The sequence below is a fragment of the Rhipicephalus microplus genome, unplaced genomic scaffold, assembly GCF_043290135.1.
Source record: "Rhipicephalus microplus isolate Deutch F79 unplaced genomic scaffold, USDA_Rmic scaffold_188, whole genome shotgun sequence".
Lineage (NCBI taxonomy): Eukaryota > Metazoa > Arthropoda > Arachnida > Ixodida > Ixodidae > Rhipicephalus > Rhipicephalus microplus.
Window position 1 is genome coordinate 242501 of NW_027464759.1, and position 12500 is coordinate 255000.

A 12500-nucleotide genomic window follows, 5' to 3' on the forward strand; every position below is an offset into this window, starting at 1 on the left:
GCGTGTTACAGAGAGATATGCCCAAACGCATGAAAGTGTACGCAGGTGTCCTAAGGCAGTTTTTTTTTTTTTTCCTCATTTTGATGTCGCCCCGGCTGACGTGGTTTTCGTTTTTCCGTGCCGCCCCGGCTGACGCGGTTTTCGTTTTTCCGTGCCGCCCCGGCTGACGCAGTTTTTGCGCCGCCCCGGCTGACGCGGTTTTCGCGCCGCCCCGGCTGACGCGGTTCCGACTTTGCACTTTTTGGCTCACCCCGGCTGGCGGCCCACTCACTCGATCGCCAGGTCTGTTTGCCCCGGTGGTTCCACCGCCAGGCTTAAGCGCGAACTTTTTTTGTTTGTTTTCTTTTGATTAAGCGCAAGCTTTTTTCTTTGTTTTCTTTTGATTAAGCGCGGGCTTTTTTCTTTGTTTTTTTTGCATTCGCCCCGGCAGACGCGGTTTTTGCGCCGCCCCGGCTGACGCGGTTTTTGCCGCCCCGGCTGACGCAGTTCGGACTTAGCACTTTTCGGCTGTGCCTGGCTGGCGGCCCACTCACTCGATCGCCATGTCTGTTTGCCACAGTTTTCCCGGTGGTGCCGCACCCGGGCTCGCCCCGGCTGACGCGGTTTCGTGCCGCCCCGGCAGACGCGGTTTTCGCGCCGCCCCGGCTGACGCGGTTTCGTGCCGCCCCGGCAGACGCGGTTTTTTGCCGCCCCGGCTGACGCAGTTCGGACTTGGCACTTTTTGGCTGAGCCTTGCTGGCGGCCCACTCACTCGATCGCCATGTCTGTTTGCCACAGTTTTCCCGGTGGTGCCGCACCCGGGCTCGCCCCGGCAGACGCGTTTTTTTTTTCTTTCGCCCCGGCTGACGCAGTTTTCGCGCCGCCCCGGCAGACGCGGTTTTCGCGCCGCCCCGGCAGACGCGGTTTTTTGCGCCGCCCCGGCTGACGCAGTTCGGACTTGGCACTTTTTGGCTGAGCCTGGCTGGCGGCCCACTCACTCGATCGCCATGTCTGTTTGCCACAGTTTTCCCGGTGGTGCCGCACCCGGGCTCGCCCCGGCTGACGCAGTTTTCGCGCCGCCCCGGCTGACGCGGTTTCGTGCCGCCCCGGCAGACGCGGTTTTTTGCGCCGCCCCGGCTGACGCGGTTTTTTGCCGCCCCGGCTGACGCAGTTCGGACTTGGCACTTTTCGGCTGTGCCTGGCTGGCGGCCCACTCACTCGATCGCCATGTCTGTTTGCCACAGTTTTCCCGGTGGTGCCGCACCCGGGCTCGCCCCGGCAGACGCGTTTTTTTTTTTTTCTTTCGCCCCGGCTGACGCAGTTTTCGCGCCGCCCCGGCTGACGCGGTTTCGTGCCGCCCCGGCAGACGCGGTTTTTTGCGCCGCCCCGGCTGACGCGGTTTTTGCCGCCCCGGCTGACGCAGTTCGGACTTAGCACTTTTTGGCTGAGCCTGGCTGGTGGCCCACTCACTCGATCGCCATGTCTGTTAGCCACAGTTTTCCCGGTGGTGCCGCACCCGGGCTCGCCCCGGCTGACGCAGTTTTCGCGCCGCCCCGGCTGACGCGGTTTCGTGCCGCCCCGGCAGACGCGGTTTTCGCGCCGCCCCGGCTGACGCGGTTTTTGCCGCCCCGGCTGACGCAGTTCGGACTTAGCACTTTTCGGCTGTGCCTGGCTGGCGGCCCACTCACTCGATCGCCATGTCTGTTTGCCACAGTTTTCCCGGTGGTGCCGCACCCGGGCTCGCCCCGGCTGACGCAGTTTTCGCGCCGCCCCGGCTGACGCGGTTTCGTGCCGCCCCGGCAGACGCGGTTTTCGCGCCGCCCCGGCTGACGCGGTTTCGTGCCGCCCCGGCAGACGCGGTTTTTTGCCGCCCCAGCTGACGCAGTTCGGACTTAGCACTTTTTGGCTGAGCCTTGCTGGCGGCCCACTCACTCGATCGCCATGTCTGTTTGCCACAGTTTTCCCGGTGGTGCCGCACCCGGGCTCGCCCCGGCAGACGCGTTTTTTTTTTTCTTTCGCCCCGGCTGACGCAGTTTTCGCGCCGCCCCGGCAGACGCGGTTTTCGCGCCGCCCCGGCAGACGCGGTTTTTTGCGCCGCCCCGGCTGACGCGGTTTTTTGCCGCCCCGGCTGACGCAGTTCGGACTTGGCACTTTTTGGCTGAGCCTGGCTGGCGGCCCACTCACTCGATCGCCATGTCTGTTTGCCACAGTTTTCCCGGTGGTGCCGCACCCGGGCTCGCCCCAGCTGACGCAGTTTTCGCGCCGCCCCGGCTGACGCGGTTTCGTGCCGCCCCGGCAGACGCGGTTTTTTGCGCCGCCCCGGCTGACGCGGTTTTTTGCCGCCCCGGCTGACACGGTTCGGACTTTGCACTTTTCGGCTGTGCCTGGCTGGCGGCCCACTCACTCGATCGCCATGTCTGTTTGCCACAGTTTTCCCGGTGGTGCCGCACCCGGGCTCGCCCCGGCAGACGCGTTTTTTTTTTTTTTCTTTCGCCCCGGCTGACGCAGTTTTCGCGCCGCCCCGGCTGACGCGGTTTCGTGCCGCCCCGGCAGACGCGGTTTTTTGCGCCGCCCCGGCTGACGTGGTTTTTGCCGCCCCGGCTGACGCAGTTCGGACTTTGCACTTTTTGGCTGAGCCTGGCTGGCGGCCCACTCACTCGATCGCCATGTCTGTTTGCCACAGTTTTCCCGGTGGTGCCGCACCCGGGCTCGCCCCGGCAGACGCGTTTTTTTTTTTTTCCTTCGCCCCGGCAGACGTGGTTCCCCCCCCCCCCTCCGTCTTTCTTTTTGTTTTTTTTTTTCGCCGCGGCTGAAGTGGATTTTTCGGTGCCTCGACGCCCCGGTAGTCGCGGTTTTTCCGTTTCCGCACGGCCCCGGCTGACGCTGCTCGGTCACAGTCGCCTTTTGTGGTGATTGCAGACTTCTTGAGCGCGGGTGTTTTTTTTTTTTTTTGTTGTTGTTGTTGTTTTATTACGCATTCGCTCCAGCAGACGCTGTTTAGACTTTTTGTTTCCTCTTTTATCCTGCGACGAGGTGACGAGGTTTATTCGGTGCCCCGCCGCCCCGGCTGAAGTGATTTTTCCTGTCCCGTGCCGCCCCGGCTGACGCGGTTGGGACTTCGCGTTTGTTCGGCCGCCACGGGTTTTGGCGCACTCGCTCGGTTGCTTGTTGTTGCCACTTGTTGCGAACCCAGGTTTCTTGAGCGAGCGCGGGCGTTTTTTCTTCCTTTCTTTCTTTGTTCTATGTGTTAGCGAATCGGCCTTTAATATCACACGAGGACTCACAACCAACAATTTTCAGTTTGAAGTGTAAAAAATCTGCAGGTGTTGACGTAACTGACTTGCCCCGTACCCTTGAGTACATCCATGAAGTTCTCGTAGTACTACTAAATCGCATTATTCCAAGTGGAGAAATTCCCATAAACTTGCAAACCTCTACACGAAAATCGGTGCGCGTGATAAAGTTGAAAATTATCGTCCGATATCAAATGTGCCTTCTATAACACAAATTCTAGGAAAAAAAAAAAAAAAAACACTTGTTCGCCGTTTTCTGCGCCGTGACTGGCAGCACTCCGGCGAAGCGAAACGGGGTCGATTCGAGCACGATATCGGCGTCTTTCGACGTGCTCGCCGGCGACCGTCGCACGAGTACGTCGCACGAGCGCGTCTGCCGGGGCGCCGTTTGCGAAGCCGACGCAAAAGTGGGAACCGCCGCTCGGATGATCGCCGCTTTCGGCAGAGTGAGTGTTGGCACTCCGGGGAAGCGAAACAGCGTGAATGCGCCCACGAAATCGGCGTATTTTGAAGTGCCCGCCGGCGACCGTCGCACGAGTACGGTAAACCGCGTCAGCCGGGGCGTAGTTCGGGACGCCGACGAAAAAGTGGGAAGCGCAACTCGGATCTTCGCCGTTTTTGCAGGAGTGAGTGGCGGCCCTCCTGCGAGACCAAGAAGCATCGATTCGTGCACGAATTCGGCGCCTTTCGACGTGATCGCCGGCGACCGTCGCTCGAGTAGGGCAAACCGCGTCTGCCGGGGCGGGCTTCGGGACGCCGATGCGAAAGTGGGAAACGCTGCTCGGATGTTCGCCGTTTTTGGCCGAGTGAGTGCTGGCACACGGGCGAAGCCAAACGGGGCCGATTACGGCACGATATCGGCGTCTTTCGACGTGCCCGCCGGCGACCGTCGCACGAGTACGGTAAACCGCGTCAGCCCGGGCGGAGTTCGGGACGCCGATGCGAAAGTGGAGAACGCCGCTCGGATCTTCGCCGTTTTTGGAGGAGTGAGTGGCGGCACTCCGGAGAAGCCAAGGAGCGCCAATTAGCGCACGATATCGGCGTCTTTCGACGCGCTCGCCGGCGACCGTCGCACGAGTAGGGCAAACCGCGTCTGCCGGGGCGGGGTTTACGACGCCGACGCAAAAGTGGGAACCGCCGCTCGGATGTTGGCCGTTTTTGGCAGAGTGAGTGCTGGCACTCCGGCGACGCGAAAGAGCGCGAATGCGCCCACGAAAGTGGCGTATTTGGACGTGCGTGACGGCGACCGCTGCAGGAGTACGAAAAACCACGTCAGCCGGGGCGAGCGACACACGGCGGTCTGGGTGCTTATCGCTGCTATTATAGGGGCACCCCGGCAGACGCAGAAAAAAAAAAAAAAATTTTCGACCTTCTTTTTTGCTGGTCGAGCTCGGGTAACCCAGGTCGCAATGGGAGCCGCGCACGAAAGCGGCGTCGCGAGACGCGTTCGCGGTCGCTAGTCGCACGAGCTCGGCAACCGCGTCAGCCGGCGCGGAGTTCGGGATGCCGACGGCTAAGTGGGTACCGCTGCTCGGATGTTCGCCGTTTTTGGCCGAGTGAGTGCTGGCACTCCGGTGAAGCCAAGGAGCGCCAATTCGTGCACGATATCGGCGTCTTTCGACGTGCCCGCCGGCCACCGCCGCACGAGTACGGCAAACCGCGTCTGCCGGGGCGGGGTTCGCGACGCGTACGCAATAGTGGGAACCGTCGCTCGGATGTTCGTCGTCTTTGGCCGAGCGAGTGCTGGCACTCCGGCGAAGCGAAACGGGGCCGATTCGGGCACGATATCGGCGTATTTCGACGTGCTCGCCGGCGACCGTCGCACGAGTACGGCAAAGCGCGTCTGCCGGGGCGAGGTTTGCGACGCCGACGAAAAAGTGGGAAGCGCCGCTCGGATCTTCGCCGTTTTTGCAGGAGTGAGTGGCGGCCCTCCTGCGAGACCAAGAAGCATCGACTCGCGCACGATATCGGTGTCTTTCGACGTGCCCGCCGGCCACCGCCGCACGAGTACGGCAAACCGCGTATGCCGGGGCGGGGTTGGCGACGCCGACGCAAAAGTGGGAACCGCCACTAGGATGTTCGCCGTTTTTGGCAGAGTGAGTGCTGGCACTCCGGCGAAGCGAAAGAGCGCGAATGCGCCCACGAAAGTGGCGTGTTTGGACGTGCTTGACGACGACCACCGCAGGAAAACGAAAAACCACGTCAGCCGGGGCGAGCGACCCATGGCGGTCTGGGTGCTTATCGCTGCTATTATAGGGGCACCCCGGCAGACGCAAAAAAAAAAAAAAAAATTTTTTTCGACATTCTTTTTTGCTCGTCGACCTCGGGTGACCCAGGTCGCAGTGGGAGCCGCGCACGAAAGCGGCGTCGCGAGACGGCTTCGCGGTCGCTAGTCGCACGAGCTCGGCAACCGCGTCTGCCGGGGCGGAGTTCGGGACGCCGACGGCTAAGTGGGAACCGCCGCTCGGATGTTCGCCGTTTGTGGCCGAGTGAGTGCTGGCACTCCGGCGAAGCCAAACGGGGCCGATTCCGGCACGATATCGGCGTCTTTCTACGTGCTCGCCGGCGACCGTCGCACGAGTACGGCAAAGTGCGTCTGCCGGGGCGGGGTTTGCGACGCGTACGCAATAGTGAGAACCGTCGCTCGGATGTTCGTCGTCTTTCGCCGAGCCAGTGCTGGCAATCCGGCGAAGCCGAACGGAGCCGATTCGGGCACGATATCGGCGTCTTTCCACGTGCTCGCCGGCGACCGTCGCACGAGTACGGTAAACCGCGTCAGCCGGGGCGGAGTTCGGGACGCCGATGCGAAAGTGGGAAGCGCCGCTCGGATCTTCGCCGTTTTTGGAGGAGTCAGTGGCGGCACTCCGGTGAAGCCAAGGTGCGCCAATTCGCGCACGATATCGGCGTCTTTCGACGTGCCCGCCGGCCACCGTCGCACGAGTACGGCAAACCTCGTCTGCCGGGGCGGGGTTTGCGACGCCGACGCAAAAGTGGGAACCGCCGCTCGGATGTTCGCCGTTTTTGGCAGAGTGAGTGCTGGCACTCCGGCGAAGCGAAAGAGCGCGAATGCGCCCACGAAAGTGGCGTGTTTGGACGTGCTTGACGACGACCACCGCAGGAAAACGAAAAACCACGTCAGCCGGGGCGAGCGACCCATGGCGGTCTGGGTGCTTATCGCTGCTATTATAGGGGCACCCCGGCAGACGCAAAAAAAAAAAAAAATTTTTTTCGACATTCTTTTTTGCTCGTCGACCTCGGGTGACCCAGGTCGCAGTGGGAGCCGCGCACGAAAGCGGCGTCGCGAGACGGCTTCGCGGTCGCTAGTCGCACGAGCTCGGCAACCGCGTCTGCCGGGGCGGAGTTCGGGACGCCGACGGCTAAGTGGGAACCGCCGCTCGGATGTTCGCCGTTTGTGGCCGAGTGAGTGCTGGCACTCCGGCGAAGCCAAACGGGGCCGATTCCGGCACGATATCGGCGTCTTTCTACGTGCTCGCCGGCGACCGTCGCACGAGTACGGCAAAGTGCGTCTGCCGGGGCGGGGTTTGCGACGCGTACGCAATAGTGAGAACCGTCGCTCGGATGTTCGTCGTCTTTCGCCGAGCCAGTGCTGGCACTCCGGCGAAGCCGAACGGAGCCGATTCGGGCACGATATCGGCGTCTTTCCACGTGCTCGCCGGCGACCGTCGCACGAGTACGGTAAACCGCGTCAGCCGGGGCGGAGTTCGGGACGCCGATGCGAAAGTGGGAAGCGCCGCTCGGATCTTCGCCGTTTTTGGAGGAGTCAGTGGCGGCACTCCGGTGAAGCCAAGGTGCGCCAATTCGCGCACGATATCGGCGTCTTTCGACGTGCCCGCCGGCCACCGTCGCACGAGTACGGCAAACCTCGTCTGCCGGGGCGGGGTTTGCGACGCCGACGCAAAAGTGGGAACCGCCGCTCGGATGTTCGCCGTTTTTGGCAGAGTGAGTGCTGGCACTCCGGCGAAGCGAAAGAGCGTGAATGCGCCCACGAAAGTAGCGTATTTGGACGTGCTTGACGGCGACCGCCGCAGGAGTACGAAAAACCACGTCAGCCGGGGCGAGCGACCCACGGCGGTCTGGGTGCTTATCGCTGCTATTATAGGGGCACCCCGGCAGACGCAGAAAGAAAAAAAAAAATGGGGACATGGCGTGCGTCACCGTGCGGCTTCGCAGCGTTGCCGAAGTCGCCGAGCCCTTCGACTGAGCCGAACGGCGGACAGGGAACGTTGGTCGGCCGTTCTAACCTGTCGGTGCCACGCCGAGACGTCGTTAAGGAAAACCGCGTCGTGGGCCTCTACGACGCCGTCGAGTCGTTGTACGTTTGGTGTCCAGCGTGTCGGCGGCGAGTAGCGGACACGTCGTTCACGACTTCGGTCTTTCGCAGTCGACGCGAACTTGCGGAGAGTCGTGGTGCCTCACGTTTTCGGCAGAAACCGCGGCGGAATTTTCCCGTGCGTGCGCGCACGACCTCGGTGCTGTGCCGTCAGCGTAGTGTTGCACAAACTCGTGGCCTACCCAAGGTGCGGTACGTTTGCGGCCGTATCCTCGGTGGGAATTTCGTGAGTAGGGTCGCAAATTCTACGACCTCGGCGGGTTTGAGAGCGACGTAGACTTGTGGCACGCTCAACATGCCACACGTTTCGGGGCACACCCGCGGTGAAATTTTCTCGAGTACGCTCGTATTAGGGCCCAAGGAGGTCTGGGTACTTATCGCTGCTATTATGTGGGGGTTCTCGTGAGCGGCGTACGCGAAAGCGACCGGGTGTCTGATATGCGGCGGGCTTCGGCCTCGTCAAGCGTGTCCTCGGGTCTGCTCCAGGGGAATCCACGGCAGTCGTCTGCAGCCTCATCCGCTTGATGCGTTAGGGGCTGGTTGTCGGACGGTGCCGTTTTACCACGATATCGAGGTGTGTTCCGTGTCGTCCTCGGGCGATTCAGATGCGAAAGCGCCGAAGACGCGGGCGTGACCCGTCGTCTGGCGGCTTTGCAGTCTCGGCTCCGTTGCTAGTTCCGGCCGGTCCACCGACAGTGCAGCGGGCTTGGGCAACCCGCACGGCGCGACCGAGTCGATGCAACGAAAAAGAGCGAGCATGAACGTGCTTCTTGCCGCACGGCTCCCACTCGTCTTTCGGGAAGGTTGTGCCGTAGCGAGCTCGAACGCCGTCATCTCGGAGTGCAAAATAAGCGTGTTGGGGCGCCTGAAGGTGGCCTCCGCCGCACACAGACTGCGTCCGGCCCGCCGAGGGCGAGGACGGACGCGCAGTCGAACGATTACCTGGTTGATCCTGCCAGTAATCATATGCTTGTCTCAAAGATTAAGCCATGCATGTCTAAGTACATGCCGAAATAAGGCGAAACCGCGAATGGCTCATTAAATCAGTTATGGTTCCTTAGATCGTTTCTTCCTACTTGGATAACTGTGGCAATTCTAGAGCTAATACATGCAGTGAGCCTGGAGCCCTTTGGGTAACGGGTGCTTTTATTAGACCAAGATCGATCGGGTTTCGGCCCGTATTGTGTGGTGACTCTGGATAACTTTGTGCTGATCGCATGGCCACGAGCCGGCGACGTTTCTTTCAAGTGTCTGCCTTATCAACTTTCGATGGTAGGTTACTTGCTTACCATGGTTGTTACGGGTAACGGAGAATCAGGGTTCGATTCCGGAGAGGGAGCCTGAGAAACGGCTACCACATCCAAGGAAGGCAGCAGGCGCGCAAATTACCCACTCCCGGCACGGGGAGGTAGTGACGAAAAATAACAATACGGGACTCTTTTGAGGCCCCGTAATTGAAATGAGTACACTCTAAATCCTTTAACGAGGATCAATTGGAGGGCAAGTCTGGTGCCAGCAGCCGCGGTAATTCCAGCTCCAATAGCGTATACTAAAGCTGCTGCGGTTAAAAAGCTCGTAGTTGGATCTCAGTTCCAGACGAGTAGTGCATCTACCCGATGCGACGGCTCGGACTGAACATCATGCCGGTTCTTTCTTGGTGCACTTCATTGTGTGCCTCGAGATGGCCGGTGCTTTTACTTTGAAAAAATTAGAGTGCTCAACGCAGGCGAGTCGCCTGAATAAACTTGCATGGAATAATAGAACAAGACCTCGTTTCTGTTCTGTTGGTTTTTGGAATACGAGGTAATGATTAAGAGGGACGGACGGGGGCATTCGTATTGCGGCGCTAGAGGTGAAATTCTTGGACCGTCGCAAGACGAACTACTGCGAAAGCATTTGCCAAGAATGTTTTCATTGATCAAGAACGAAAGTCAGAGGTTCGAAGGCGATCAGATACCGCCCTAGTTCTGACCATAAACGATGCCAACCAGCGATCCGCCTGAGTTACTCAAATGACTCGGCGGGCAGCTTCCGGGAAACCAAAGTATTTGGGTTCCGGGGGAAGTATGGTTGCAAAGCTGAAACTTAAAGGAATTGACGGAAGGGCACCACCAGGAGTGGAGCCTGCGGCTTAATTTGACTCAACACGGGAAAACTTACCCGGCCCGGACACTGGGAGGATTGACAGATTGAGAGCTCTTTCTTGATTCGGTGGATGGTGGTGCATGGCCGTTCTTAGTTGGTGGAGCGATTTGTCTGGTTAATTCCGATAACGAACGAGACTCTAGCCTATTAAATAGGTGCGGGGTTCCCAGCACCTTACAACCTTCTTAGAGGGACAAGCGGCTCCTAGCCGCACGAAACAGAGCAATAACAGGTCTGTGATGCCCTTAGATGTCCGGGGCCGCACGCGCGCTACACTGAAGGAAGCAGCGTGTCTTTATCCCTGTCTGAAAAGACTGGGTAACCCGTGGAACTTCTTTCGTGATTGGGATAGGGGCTTGCAATTGTTCCCCTTGAACGAGGAATTCCCAGTAAGCGCGAGTCATAAGCTCGCGTTGATTACGTCCCTGCCCTTTGTACACACCGCCCGTCGCTACTACCGATTGAATGATTTAGTGAGGTCTTCGGACCGATGTCCGGCGCGGCCTTTCGGTTGCGCCGGTCTGTTGGAAAGATGACCAAACTTGATCATTTAGAGGAAGTAAAAGTCGTAACAAGGTTTCCGTAGGTGAACCTGCGGAAGGATCATTAACGGATTGTGAAGGGTGAGCGCCTCAGCTGCGTCTGCGCCCGACACTTTCTGCCGCTGACCCCGTTTGGACGCGGGGTCGGCTTTTCCCCACGGGGCTGCCTGAATGTGGAGCGGCACCCCGTGACAAATTGTTGCGCCCAGCGGACGCCAACACCGCGACCTTGGACGGTCGGCCAGGTGGCGGACCGCGGGTACAAACGGCGCAACGCACTCATAGGTCGGCTTTCGACCCGCCACTGCACCGTGGCTCGAAGCGCTCGAAATGCGCGACCCGACCGCTGCGGGACCGCCTAGTACTGTAAACAGGAGCGGCGGAGCGCGAACGGCGAGTCGTGGTTACGTCGGTAGAAGGCGAGGCTGCGCGTTCCCGAAACGCCAGCCGAGTGCCCTCCCGACCGTTTCGAGCGTGCAAGAACGAGACCCGACAATCGCGCGGCGACTGCTCATGTACGAGAGGAACGGCACAAGCGTCGGCGGTCGGTCAAGGAACTGGCGATGTGACGGGTCCGCTGTGCACCAGTGCATACCGTCCCGCCGTCCGCGGCAAGCGCCTCCGCGTCCTCGGGTGACGGAGGCTGCCGGTCGGTTCTTGCAGGCGAGGGGATCTCGCTGGCACCGGTTCGCGTTGACGCGCGGCCGGTCATGGCACGGCGATGCGACGGCCGAGGTGCGCAGTACTCGATGGAGGAACCGCACGCTCCGATGACCGTCCCGCCCTCCGCGGCGTATGCGTACCGACCGTAATGGTTGCAGCAGCGCCGGCCGGCTTTGAATTCGCACACGAAACACGGTGCGAGATCGCGGTTAGGGGAGCGTCGACGTTGCCAGGGCGTTTTGCTTGCTGCCGAGGGAAAGGCGGCACGGCCACGTCGCGCTCGTCGCGATTAGCGGGTCTGCGCGCTTTGGGAAGGTGCCGCAACGACTTGCCGAAAGAGGAAGCACGGAAGAACGAGGGACTTGGACGTCCCGACAATTGAACGCACTTGCGGCCAGGCCCTTGCTGGCTTCGTTCTTCCGCCTCGAGTAGGCTCGTACGCGGCTCCGGCGCCGAAAGTGGTCCTTGGCACCGACTTCGGTGACGTGGGAAGTGCCGCGCAAGTACGGCGCGCCTGGCTCCACCTGTTGGCTAAAGTAGGGCAGCCGGATCGGCATTTTGGTGTGCGGTGGCAAACCGTGGATGCGAAAAAAGCTTGTGCGATTTCGTGGAACAAAAAGCGGGGGTCCCCCTTTTTATGCGGAGGAAGACCGACCCGCCCGCCGTGGTGAACCGCGACGCCACGGTAAAAACGGGAGAGGCTAGTCGATGGGACCGTGCATCCCGCGCTCCACGGAGGCCGGGAGGCGGCCGCCCGAGGAAATGTGTAGCCGTCGAGCCCGCATCTGCGTGCACTCTTATCCAAATGGGTGTACCGCAGGCATTTCTGGTTAGGCGGGCCAATGAGAGCGAGCACACAACGATACCTACGGGTCCGGCTTGGTGAACCGGCTTCGACGCCTCCCGAGTATTTATAGAGGGGTGGACCACGAAAGCACTCGCAAGTAGCGGAAGCGAAACGCCGTCCGAAACACACCGTTTGCTCGATTTGCGGCAGCCGAAAAAGGCGCGGCAGAGTTTTGGAGTCCAAGCGTGCGCTGAAAAGCGCCCTTCTTGGCCACTGTTTGGCCGAGTGCCAGAAACGTTTGGTTTTGACTGTACGGAATTGAACAAACACTTTTTCACGACTCTAAGCGGTGGATCACTCGGTTCTCGGGTCGATGAAGAACGCAGCCAGCTGCGAGACTTGGTGTGAATTGCAGGACACACTGAGCACTGATTCTTTGAACGCACATTGCGGCCTTGGGTCTTCCCTTGGCTTCGTCTGTCTGAGGGTCGGATCACATATCAAGAGAGCCTTCGGCGCACAAGGGAACGTGAGCCGTCGACTCGTTTTGACCGCGTCGGCAACACGGACAGCACGCTGAACACCTCACAGCGAGCGCCAACAGCGGCCACTCAAGGGCGAGACGGTGGCGACCGTCGTGCCAGAGCCCAACCGAAACGGGGGCGACCGACTGCATTGAGGATGTGGCACCTCGTTGAGACCGCCGCAGGACTTCGAGTCGGAAGGAAGCCTGCAGGGAA

General features: G+C 60.5%; 2 non-coding genes across 2 annotated transcripts; both read left to right on the forward strand.

Annotated features, from left to right (window-relative positions):
• Positions 1–8562: 8562 nt before the first annotated feature.
• Positions 8563–10377, forward strand: LOC142791788 (small subunit ribosomal RNA). The gene has a single exon (XR_012890417.1). It is a non-coding gene; the product is annotated as a small subunit ribosomal RNA (ribosomal RNA).
• Positions 10378–12098: 1721 nt separating this feature from the next.
• On the forward strand, positions 12099–12251 carry LOC142791776 (5.8S ribosomal RNA). Its single transcript, XR_012890405.1, has one exon. It is a non-coding gene; the product is annotated as a 5.8S ribosomal RNA (ribosomal RNA).
• The last annotated feature ends 249 nt before the right edge of the window (positions 12252–12500 follow it).